The following is a 12,077-nucleotide window of genomic DNA, read 5'->3' as shown; positions in this document are numbered from 1 at the left end:
TGTGCACGCGGGAGGGGGGGGGGGGGGGGGGGGTCAAAAGTACCCTGGCTTTGTCTGTCCATATCTTCTGCACTGCTTTGGAAAGTAGTGAGAGCATATAAGAGAATACACAGGCTAGAGGAAGTTTCAAAGGGGGGAGAAACGCATCCACTTCTTGGCCTTAATCATGTTCTTCTAGACAGAATTCCTCTAGCTGTGCATTATTCTTGTTTGATAAATTATGCATGTTTCCCCCATAATTCTAGCATCTGTTGAAACACCTGTTTGTTCAATTGCAATGCTTTCCAGCTTAGATAATCTGCTAGAGGATTCAGTGTTCCTCTGAGGTACACCACGGATAGAGGCAGAAGCTGTTTGTCCACAAGCTTCAGAATGTCCTCTGCGACTGTCATAAGCATTAGAGATTTTGTTTCCCCTTGTTTATGTATACCACCCCTGAGGCATTGTCCAAAAATATTCAGATGTACTCCTGAGTGATCCAAGTAAGAAAGAATTCTGGAGCAATCCCTATTGTTAGGACCCCTCAATGCCACCCATGCTCTGGGCCATTTTCCCAGTGTCACAAGGTAGTCTAGGTCGGGCTCCCCATCTCAAGCACTTGTGTCTGTGGTGATAGAGATCACATTGGCAGGAACCCAGACTCTCCTAGAGAAAGATTTGAGTTGGTTTTCCCACAATAGCGGATCCTCCTTTATAGCCAGAAAACACTTACTTCATTGTGAACCTTGAGTTTCTTTAGATGGGCGGAGCCCTCTTGTGCTGTCCTTGAAGACTATTAGGGAAAACCTGTTGAGAAACCTAGGAGGCTGACACTGCTAATCTTTTTACGCCTTTGCTTTAGTATTTTGAAAAAGACCCAGAACAAGTATGCAAACAGATTTTTTGTGAGTGCTTTGGCAAAAACCTGCTTGTATTGCTGAAATTATTTAAATCCGAGCAAGCTTCCCCACAGGACTTCAGTTGCATAAAATGCCAGGTCAGAGTGTTTTTGAAAGACTTGCCACTGCCATTTAAAATTAAGGTAGTTATAACCACACATTTTTCATCCTCGCCCTCAAAGGGGATTTTGCGTCTTAAGTCACTGTAGAAACAGCTTTTTCTCTCCAGATTTTTATTTGGACAGGATGTATTGAAGGATATGCCTAAAACACTCATCACTTTTGTATTTCCGGCTCTCCATACCTTTCATCCTGAACAGATCTAACAATCTTCAAGCATAACTCTCATCGCCTGTAGGAATTTATCAGTCTTCTAAGGCTGGTTTAACTCTACCAAATGTATTAAATTACAACAAAAATCAGGAGGGATTGTTAACTTGTACCACTTCCCACTTTTCCATGTTAGATATATTTGAATTTGACTCCTGAGATGTTTATACAGCAGGTTGTACCTACTATTAATAGTAAGATACCTCAAGTAGGAATAAAACAGTTCTTAACGTATTTTATGCAAGTGTATATGTATGCATATCTGTCTTATCTTTTAAAGTGTAAGATTCTTGTGCTGACAAGTTTCTTGGAGTATTTAAATATGGTCCTAGTAGTCCATCTTAAAAACACCGGTTTTTAGCCAAAAAACAAACAAAACAAATGCAGTTGCTGGCTTCAGTACTCCGATGAATCTTTTGTGGCATGCATAGATCTTTGCCACATCACATATAACCATTCACAAAACAAACTATCAAAAATTCCAACAGAACAATAAATCTGGAATATGAGATTATCCACCTACTTATTCAGGGATTTATCATTTGTCCCAAAAGATTTCCCTAAAGCCGTCCATACATTGGTAGAGTTACATATGGGTAATCACACGAACAATCTCGTCAGAACATTTGACAATGCCATCAGAAACTTGTCAAGTGTCTATAAATTTTACATTCAATTTAAGGATGATTGGAGTTTCTCCTACTCTTTTTTTTTTTACTACATTTCAAATCAATTGTCACTTTGACCCCATTAAACTAATAGAGAATCAAAGCCAGTGGTTATTAAATAACACCAAAAGTCAGTCCTGTCTCAATAAATGATACAAAATTCAAGTCAAACTGCCACAGCAGTGAAAATTGACTTGCAAATGAAGAGGTATGCACAGGCTAGTACTGACGTGGTTGAACATTCAAGCTGAAGTTTAAGAAATCTCAAGACAATCTTGTAACCAAGTTATTTGCCAAGCATATTAGTTAGATCAAAATCTAGATATATTGGAACAGTTCTCTATCTTAAAGGGATCTTACCAAGACTCTCAAGGAGTTAAAGGGTGCCCCAACGAGGAACTATTTGAAGTCTGGTAGTCAGTGTCACTGCTGTACATTAACCCCTTCGTGACTGACGACGTACAGTGTACGTCGCCAGCATCGGGGCTGTTTAAACAGACTCCCGGCGACTTTTGCAGCCGGGAGTCTGTTTAAACTTGTAGAGCCGACTGTCGGCTTTACAACAGAAGCGATCCTGGCGACTTTAAATCTAATAATAATAAAAAAAAATTTAAAAGTACCCCGCGCGTCGCCACGCCTACGCATGAAAACGACAAACGCGCTACACATGTTGGGTATCGCCGCGCACGCCGGGGTGAGAGCAATAATTCTAGGGCCAGTATTTTGGGGTATCTCTAAATTGATGACCTGTGGGGGCTTTTAAAGTGTCTTTTATTGACTTTTTGGGGTACTGCAGTTTTTCGCCGTTTCACGGTCGCACGCAATCTGTAAACTGGGCATGTTGGGTATCGTTTTACTCGTTGTAACCTCATCTTTTATATTTCATTAAAAAAATGGGTAATTTGTTGTGTTTTGGGGCATTTAATTAAATTTGTCACTAAATTTTGGGGTTTAATAAGGAGTTGCGCTAATATTGCGCAACATAAAAATTTTCAACTACCACCATTTTATTCTATAGGGTCTTGGCATTCAGAAAATATATAATGTTGGGGGGTTTTACGTAATTTTCAGGCCTAAAATGTGGAATATAACATGGGTGCAAAAATGGAAAAAAGGGCCTCAGTCATGAAGGGGTTAAATCATTCTTTTCACATTATAGTTAAATGTTAACAGGCTGCTTTTAAAGTATCTTCATGCTCTATGGTCTGTGCATGTATTGCATGCTGCAGCAAAGGTGCCAGCATCAGGCCATAAATATCACTACTATAGCAGCACAAGTCCAGAGGTTTAGTTTACATACACTTTTAATGTCCTCCAAAGCATTGTTAAAAATGGAATGAATATGACACAACCACCCCACAACTCGACATAAAGAGCAGAGAAGCAATCAAGAGGCCATGGTAAAGTTAGATGAAGATGGGAGAAAATATCTATGGGATGCTGGAAAAAGCTAGGCTTTATGAGAAGGAAAAAAAAACCCCACATATGAAATCCCATTTGAAATTTGTCAAAAGCAATACACATGTGGATCAACACTAGACTAACTAGATCAGGAATTACCTTGCTGGCCTGAGTGCAAACACACTGAGACAGAAGGATAACGTTGCCTAACATCCAGAGAACATATTCTCCATAGGGTAGCATCAGATGCTTTACATCACAACAGACTAGGACATTTTGTGCCAGATTGATGAAGCCAAATACATGGCAATTCTAAAGGAAAATCTTGGGGTTTTTCAACACACCACCACACACGTATGGTATGAACAATTATTTTCTATGTGCCCTGTTCACAAAATACATGTATGAAAAAAATACAGCTCAGCAGGCATGGTATGAACAAGCCCTCAAGTCTACCCAAGACTGTAGCTCACATTCTAACAATAACGCAATAAAACAAAGAGAAAGCAACAATGGAGTGATTCAATACAAAGAGCCTGAATGTTTTAAAATGGTCTTTAAAAAACAAACAAAAAAAAAAAAAAAAGACCTCAAACCAACTGAAAAAACTGTGGCCAGATTAGACGATTTCTGTCTAATTTCAATCCAACAAAAGAGCTAGAGCAATTTGCCAAGAAAAACAGACAGATATGGGCAGGGATGTCCCGATACCGATGCTAGCTTCAGTATCGGGCCCGATACAGGGCATTTTCACAAGTACTTGTACTTGTGAAAATGCCTCGGTACCTAACGCCGATGCTTGTGCATCAGTGTTGATTTCGTATTGCCTGACGCCCGGGACATATAGTTCCGGGCGCCGGGCAAACCAGGGTCTAAAAAAATAACTGATTAAAAATGTAATAAAAAAGACAAAAGTAAAACTAATAAAATAAATAAAAAAATGAAAACCAGCCCCACTGCATGTGAATAAACGCAGTGTTTTCAACCGCGATCTTGTGCAACCGCACGGGCAGGGCGGTATTGCGGTGGGAAACCGCACAATCTGCCTGGCACGACTGGGGTGCCATTAGAAAATCGCCAGCGGTATGCCACCACCAAATGTCTACTTTGTAGAATGTTTATATTACCATAATTGAAGAGGCTGTCACTTTGCCCATTTAGGTACAGTAAAAGCACCTCCTGATACTTCTCCAGCCCCCGCTCAAACTCCCTCTGATGCAAAATACCCAATGCTTCCAGGTATGGAGGAGCATGTGACCAATTGCTAAATCCCATGGTCCCCGTTTGTGTTATAAAGTAGCCACCGCTCCATGCTCACTCCTGTGATGGACTACAATCTCAATACAAATTAGTAAACTAAATATGAGATTGTAGTCCATCACAGGAACAAGCTTGGAGCGGTGGCTACTTTATAACACACAGAGGGACCATGGGATTTAGCAATTGGTCACATGCTCCTCCATACCTGGAAGCATTGGGTATTTTGCATCAGAGGGAGTTTGAGAGTGCTGGAGAAGTATCAGGAGGTGCTTTACAGTATCTAAATGGGCAAAGTGACAGCCTCTTCAACTATGGTAATATAAACATTTTACAAAGTAGACATTTGGTAGTGGCATACCCACTCCCCAAACTCGTTGCCCAACACACACAGGGACAATGGGGAACAAAAGTAGCCACCCTCCAGAAGGAAGGACAGTGTCAGCACCAATTCGATGATTTGAGTATCGACAGCCAAGTGATACACAAATAAGATACATTTTTGTTAATAGTTAAGATACATTAATGTATTTTTAAGATTTAACTCCTGAGTTTAGTGTTACTTTAATGCACTTTACATGTCAGTTTTAGGTTACTTCCTTCTCTTAAATTTTATTAAAATAAATGTGCACTTTAGACTCTAGAAGAAGCTTTCAGTGGATGAGTAGAATTACTATATTCTACTAACATTTGTAGAGATAACCCAGGGGCGTGGACATTTAAAAAAAAATGACTTGTCCAAAGGACTAAAGCGGGGGGGTAATCTACTTGTCCTGATAGAAAAATAAATAACCAAAACTGTATATAACCATTTAAAGAAGTGCTTCTCATTGGTCAGGTGACCTCGCTGACCAACGAGTGCTCGCAAAATTTAAAATCCAAGGCGCAGGGCTGCACTTGACAGCAGTATGGGACACAGATAGTACACCCTTAACTGTGGAGCGGAAGGACCGTTCGCTGAAAAGGCTAGTGGGGTGGGGAGAGGGTCAGATTTCAAGAGGTAATTCCTTTTTCGCAAATTACTTTGGGAAAGTGAATTTATCCTTAAATGCACATTGTGCCATATTGTGGTAGCAGCGCTCTCTAACATGCACACAGTAGAATGGGGGCACATGCACACAAGAATACCCTACATGTGCATTTACTTGCATACCAATGGCAGGGGCGGCGAGGTTGGTTTTAATTTCTCTTTATTTTATACTTTTTCAATTATTATTTATCTTATTTTATTACTTTTTACATTTTTATTTTTCACCTTTTATCAAATATTTAATTTTTTTACTTTTTTCACTTAACTTTACTGCTATTACACAAGATCTAACAAGCCCCTGTGTGATAGCATTTGGAGGGGACAGGTTCTGTTTATGGAACCTATCACCTCCAACACAGGATTTCGAGCAGAGCACTGTGCTTAATCTCCTGTGGCAAATGAGGCAGGAAGGCTGCAAGTACAGCGTTCCTGTCTCACTGTTAACATGGAGCAGACTAGAGAACGCACGTTCTCCGCTCTGCTCCCCACTGTCCATCCTGATGTAATTTGCCGTGGTCCCGGATCCCCTAGAAGAGTGTGAAGGGGACAGACCAGCAGGCTGATTACAAGTGATCTGGACTGCTGTACAGCTGCTGAGATCACTTGTAAATAATGAGCGGCAGTTTCCCCCGCTGTACATTTAGCTCTGCTCGACCAAACAAGGGCTAAATGTAGAAGAAGAAAAAACACCTGACCAATGCCCAGAACTGCATGTCCCAGGCGTTGGGAGAAAGGAATTTGACACCCCTGTAACCTATCAACCTCATTAGGGAGTATATTGTTTTCAGTAAGACAGATTGAGAAAGCAGTAACCAACCGACAAAGAAGGTGTAAAAACAAAATATGTACATTTAAAATATATTAACATTAAAAACAAAATGGAGCTCTCAGCTCCTTATGTCTCCGGCTCGAGGCTGAGGACGAAAAACCGGAAGTGGCGCACCGGAAGCGCGTCACCTATGACGCGGTGCGCACGCCGCGTGGCACACCTCAGTGACGTCACCCGCCGCATCCACGACCTTCATCCCCCAAATAGGGAATCCAGTATGAGCCCAAGGGACGGTGCAGTGCTCCGCGCAAGGACCAACACCCCCACGCTGCCGCCGACTGTCACCGCTCCCCCTACCGACCGGTAAGTGCCCGATATGCTCCTAGGCATCTGGGACCCTGGGCTCCTCAGCCTCCCCGTACCTCCATGCTGCCCCTGTTGTTGCCAGACTGATGTCCACAACAGGGGCACCGCACACTCCAGGTCATCACACCTTGCCACTGCTGTACACCCGGGGGGGGCCACCATCTGGCGCCTACTCACGTGCAGGAGGATGGTTGCCTTCCCTGAGTGACGGAAGGGAACCTTGGCCAAGAATCGGGTGGGGGTCCGATAGGGAATCCCTGTATGCACTGCAGCAGGTAACCCTGGAGTAGGTCCCAATGCATAGTAGGGTAAGGCTCAGCCCTAAGGCAAACAAACATGAGCCCTTTAAAATAACAAACATTACGATGTCCCTGTGTAGCCGACGGAAACACAAAAAAACTTACTTGGGATGGAAGGAGGAGTCTATTTATTTAATGTGGTTGATGTGTTTCCTGTTGCAGGTAGGCGGAGCCTATATCTCGATGGCTGTCCTGGAAGATGACTGGGGAAAGTAACATTATGACATGTAATGTGCAAATGACAAGATTTAAGCTTGATTAAAAGGTTAAAATACAAATTTGAAACATGAGGTTTGGAAAGTTACATCCAAGCTTGACGGTGTTAATAGACGGTTTTGGACAGGATATCAACAAGTCCAAAATATATATATATTTTTAAAAGCCAGCAATAGGCTTGCAGTTTGTTCGCAGTACGATTACAGCTGAAGGTTGTTAACTGTGCATTAATTGCACAATGATACATTCAGAAATATTATTCACAAAGAGTAACATATTTAAGAGATAAACAAACCAATCTAGCTCCACATGGAGAAAATAGAACAAGGATGAGCTCGCTGTGACCTATTTAAAAGGAAAACTAGAATTCATGTTTTTTTTTAATTAGGTTTTGTTCTGTTTCTAACATTTACAAGGTAACATTTGTTTTTCTTACAATATTTAATTTGCAAAAAATTTAACAAATGACAAAGGAATTCCAGAGCAACATGGGTCAACTAATGAATGAACATGCAATATTTCAGGTTTAAAGTAGAACTACCAGGGGAAAAAAAACAAACTTTTTTTGACTTGTGCTCTGTACAAACAAGTGACCTCTAATGAAGTAAATCCGAGCTCTGGGCGGCTACGGTGTAGTTTTAAAATCAGTTTCGTAAATTGACGTATGGACCAGAGCAAAATACACTTGAGTCGCAGAGCATAGACATGCATTAATTTATTGAATGGCGTTGTGCTGATGTGCAGGGTTTTTTTGATCACAACAGGAGTCCGAACATATTTTTGTTTCCTTAACGTACATTGCAGCACAATGACGTATTGCGCTGCATTTAAATGCTACATAATCCACCCAATGTACATTGGCATGAAATGAGGCTACTGAAAACAATTGATTTCGGCTTATTGCTTTGGACCTGTGTTAAGCAATGTAGCCCAACACACGTGGTGTAAACAGGCCCCTTAGGTTTCCTTCACAACTTTGCAGTGCACTACCACATGTAACGCGAGTTGCTTTAAGGCAGAATTATGAACGAGCTGCCAATGCGCCCTAACACCATGACGCGCTGCAGTGACGTGCAGTGTTTGAGTTACTTTTACCCAATGCAGTGTTGTAGTGTGAACAAGGCATATAGAAAACAATTGTTTTCTATGTGCCCTTGCATTGATCAATGGTCCTCAGTGTGTTGTGGTCGGACTCAACATACATGGCACTGCGTGCATGCCACATTTCTGAAATGCAATGGTGTGAAGCCGGGTATGGAGATCACCTCTACTTGTGAACGGACCTGTAATCATCCTTCACAGTGTATACTGGAATAAAACGTTTTTGGGCACACAGCACCAGTCACGTAAGTTACCTCTAAAAGCGTATTCCATGACCTGCTGGCTGTAAAATCCTCCCTCTGTTGAAGAGGAACTTTATTCATATATCTTTGAAATGTCAACAAACACACTTTTGGAAATGTTTAGTAATGACAAATCTACAAACAGATTCTTCTAGATAATTGCAGGATTTTTATTCGTTGAATACCTTATTTTTCCTTTCTTCCACATTCTTCTCACAATGAACTTTTTTACTAAGGGCAGGTGAATCCATCTCCCTTTACTTCCTGGAACTCAGGTACATGTGACCATGCACATCATCTCAGGGGAGTAAAATACTAAGATCTTGTGAGATTATAGGTGAGATTTGCCAGCAATGCTCTGCTGATGTAACCTTCACAGGATGCAACACTTGGGCACATTACATCATTTGTGCCAAAGAGGACCAGAAAGTAGAAAAACTAATTGTAAGTAAAATAAAACGATTTGTTTAATGAATGCAACATTATTTTATACCAGCATGCAGCGCTGATTCTTAGTGAAAGGGGGTAAAGGTCCAGGCTTTAATGCCAGGTGCTCCCCCACAGTGTTCATCTTCTGGCATTGGGGGGGGTGAAGAGCTGTGACTGAAGGATCGCACCGTTCGCCCACACCTTCTTCTCCTCCTCCATTCACAAATCTCCTTGTATTATTTTTCCAGGATGCAGGGCGTTCTGTGAATGGAAGGTCACACTGTGTCTGATGAAGGGGACCCTGCGCAGCCCCGAAACGTTGCTTCATTATGACAATATGTGTCAAAGGACAAACACTTGACCACAATGTTTGATGTGCAGGTGACATTCTGTACTACGTTTGAAGCCTGCTGTGCCATCCGCTGTCATTACAGCACCCACCTTTAGGGGTTCTTCGGTAAGGAGTGCGGCAGGACACCCTAAGGAATGTGAATGGAGGAGGGGTGGATAAATGACAGGACTGGTCCTTGCCCATTCACAGAAAGCTCTGCATTGTGGAAAAAATAAAACAAGGAGATTTGTGATGTGGCATCAAAAAAAATGTGTTTTGGTGTGTAATTACTCAAATTTATATGCATACAGCATTTAGAGGCGTGTACACACACACATTCTATTGCCTAATGCTGCGTTTATCAACATTTCAGGTCAGGACACCTTTTCCAGTCAGGACACCTTTTAAAAATGTGCACAATCTCGAAGCGCCCCATCGAGTGCCAGAGGTACTTTAATTCACTTTCTTTACATTTTATTATTTCCTCGTTTTCTAGTTATTCCTAAAACCGAACTTTTGGCTGGGTAAGAAAATCTGAAGAAAGTTATCATCGAGTGGAGTGGATAGTTTTGATGGATGATACACAAACTTTATTAGTGTATTCACTTTGTTATGCACCAATCGGACTGATATATTTCATTTGTTTATCTTAATTTTATACATGTTGGATATTATATTTGCATTACGGTTTTGATAACATTTTTCACTGAACAATTTACCAGCGAAGGGTATTTTTGCATATATATCTTTTGACACTTCGTTAGCACTCAGCGGTAACACAACCATCTTAGATTCAGTTATACGACCATAGCGCGGATTGATATATATCGCTACCCACCACGTGCGAGGGTCTCCATGAGCTAGCCGGCTGCTGAGGAGACACCTGTGCATGCTCACACCCAGCTGTGCCAGCACCTAGCTGTATAAGTCAAGCCACGTCCCCCGGCTCCTCTGCCCTCAGTACACCCCTCACCAGGACGTTTGGAGAATGCCGAGTATCTTCCTGGTCCCGGTGGAGGAGACGAGCAGCTACATGTGAGGGGGTGGGGGCCATTGAAAGGCACAGTGCCTTAAGTACTATGAGGGCTTGTTCATACCGAAAGCGTGTGCATTCCAGAGCGGTAGCTGCTGGAACGCACCGCGATCGGTGTGAAACTTCTCCTTGCATTTTGGGACGGGAGGGGGCGTAGCTTGCCCTATTTTTTTGCGTTTGCAGTTAAACGGAGCGCTGGCAGAGTTTTGCCAGGCATTCGATCGCACTTCGGGCGGGGGTTGGCGTAGAAGCGGTGCCATTGAATACAATGCACCGCCACCCCCCCTCCCGCCCCAAAACACAGGGGGAAGTTTCACAGCGATCACGGTGCGTTTCAGCAGCTACCGCTCTGGAACGCACACGCTTTCAGAGTGAACAAGGCCTAAGGGGGGACCACTGGCAAAAAAAAAGACAAGTGGAGTATCCCCCTTTACATCAGAGTGATGACATCAGAGTCCTCCCCTTTAGCAAAAAATGCAAGTCACGCCTGACAAAGCCATGGCACCTTTGTTGAGAGAGACTGGACTAATGTATTCATTTATTCTGGCCACTAGAATCAATGTACGTGCATAAGAAAAATACCCTTTTCTCTTGCCTTGTGCATGGGGGTCTCTGTACACATCTATGCCATGTGGGAGCACATATGGTGCTGCACACAATCCCGCATCACGTATTGCAATGTAATGCAACGATTGCTTAATGGCATCCCAGCTCACCAACACCCAGGACATGTGTGTTGTATCACACCACATTAGCCTGTTGGTGGCCTATTACTATTTCAGTGTGATTTGTCTGCAGTAAGGCCATTCTAATACAGTGCACCCTGCAATGTTACATCACAGGTGTGTGAAGTGAGGGCCTAGAAGCAACGTATGTGACTGGTGCTGTGCACCCCAATTTGTTTTACTGGAGGTCTGCATTAAAAATAAAATACATCTCAAACCCCCAAATGGGGTTTAGAACTAAATCCAAACACCAGCAGGTGTCCCTTTTTATCATGCTGTTCACCACAATGATGGATATACTTTACAGATCCGGCGGTTGGAACAGCTTATCAGCGTCCACCAACAGCGGATCATTTTTAGGGTGACCTGGCCCTTTAAGAGCACCCTTATTTAAGGGAAACAGGCAAGTACATGAGGTGAGCAGTAATGGCCGGGGGAGGAAAGCTGGCAGGTGTCCAGTCAGGCGCACAAGTTATCATCGAGGTGTGACATTGCACGGCGCACACATGAGGTAAACGTGCCAGCCTCCCCTCAGGCCTGCACCGCACACTGATTCATCGGGTCGTCTTCGTACACACAGGCCTCAGGACGTTTCACAGGCCAGCCTCTCTTATAAACAGGGCGCTGCACTCACCTGTGCCTCTGGCAGCTTCTCTCTTCCTCTCTCGCTGGGTTCACACGGATTACACACACACAAAGCGCGCACACTCTCCACAATGCTCTACACACTCGGTTTCGCTTTACGACCAATACCAGACCCGCCTTCTCCTCTTCCCACAACGCAGACGCTCATTGGACCGCGAGGAGCAACGTGACCCAGCGTAAAGGGTACGCCTCCCCAAGCGCCATCTTGTTCGGCGACGTACTCGCGTTCAGCTAATGGCTGCTGGTGACGTCAGAGCTGCAACTGCCGTGGTGCACGGCTCTGATTGGCTTGCTGGGTCGCCAATAGCAACAAAACTCTGACATGTTTTTCTTCATCGGTCTGAGGATGCTCTTTGG

At 43.1% G+C, this 12,077-nt stretch overlaps 1 protein-coding gene across 1 annotated transcript in view; it reads right to left on the bottom strand.

The window, feature by feature from the left end:
* The window catches only part of NCOA5 (nuclear receptor coactivator 5), a 36,113-nt gene extending 24,255 nt beyond the window's left edge, over positions 1-11,858 (bottom strand). The window contains exon 1 of the mRNA XM_018559047.1: positions 11,710-11,858. The gene's annotated coding sequence lies outside the window, so the exon portion shown is untranslated. The remainder of the gene's footprint in view (positions 1-11,709) is intronic.
* Positions 11,859-12,077: the final 219 nt, after the last annotated feature.

This window comes from Nanorana parkeri, unplaced genomic scaffold (genome assembly GCF_000935625.1).
Source record: "Nanorana parkeri isolate BGI_ZX_2015 unplaced genomic scaffold, ASM93562v1 scaffold377, whole genome shotgun sequence".
NCBI lineage: Eukaryota > Metazoa > Chordata > Amphibia > Anura > Dicroglossidae > Nanorana > Nanorana parkeri.
The sequence above is the reverse complement of the archived record's forward strand: the minus strand, read 5'-3'. Positions and strand labels throughout refer to the sequence as shown.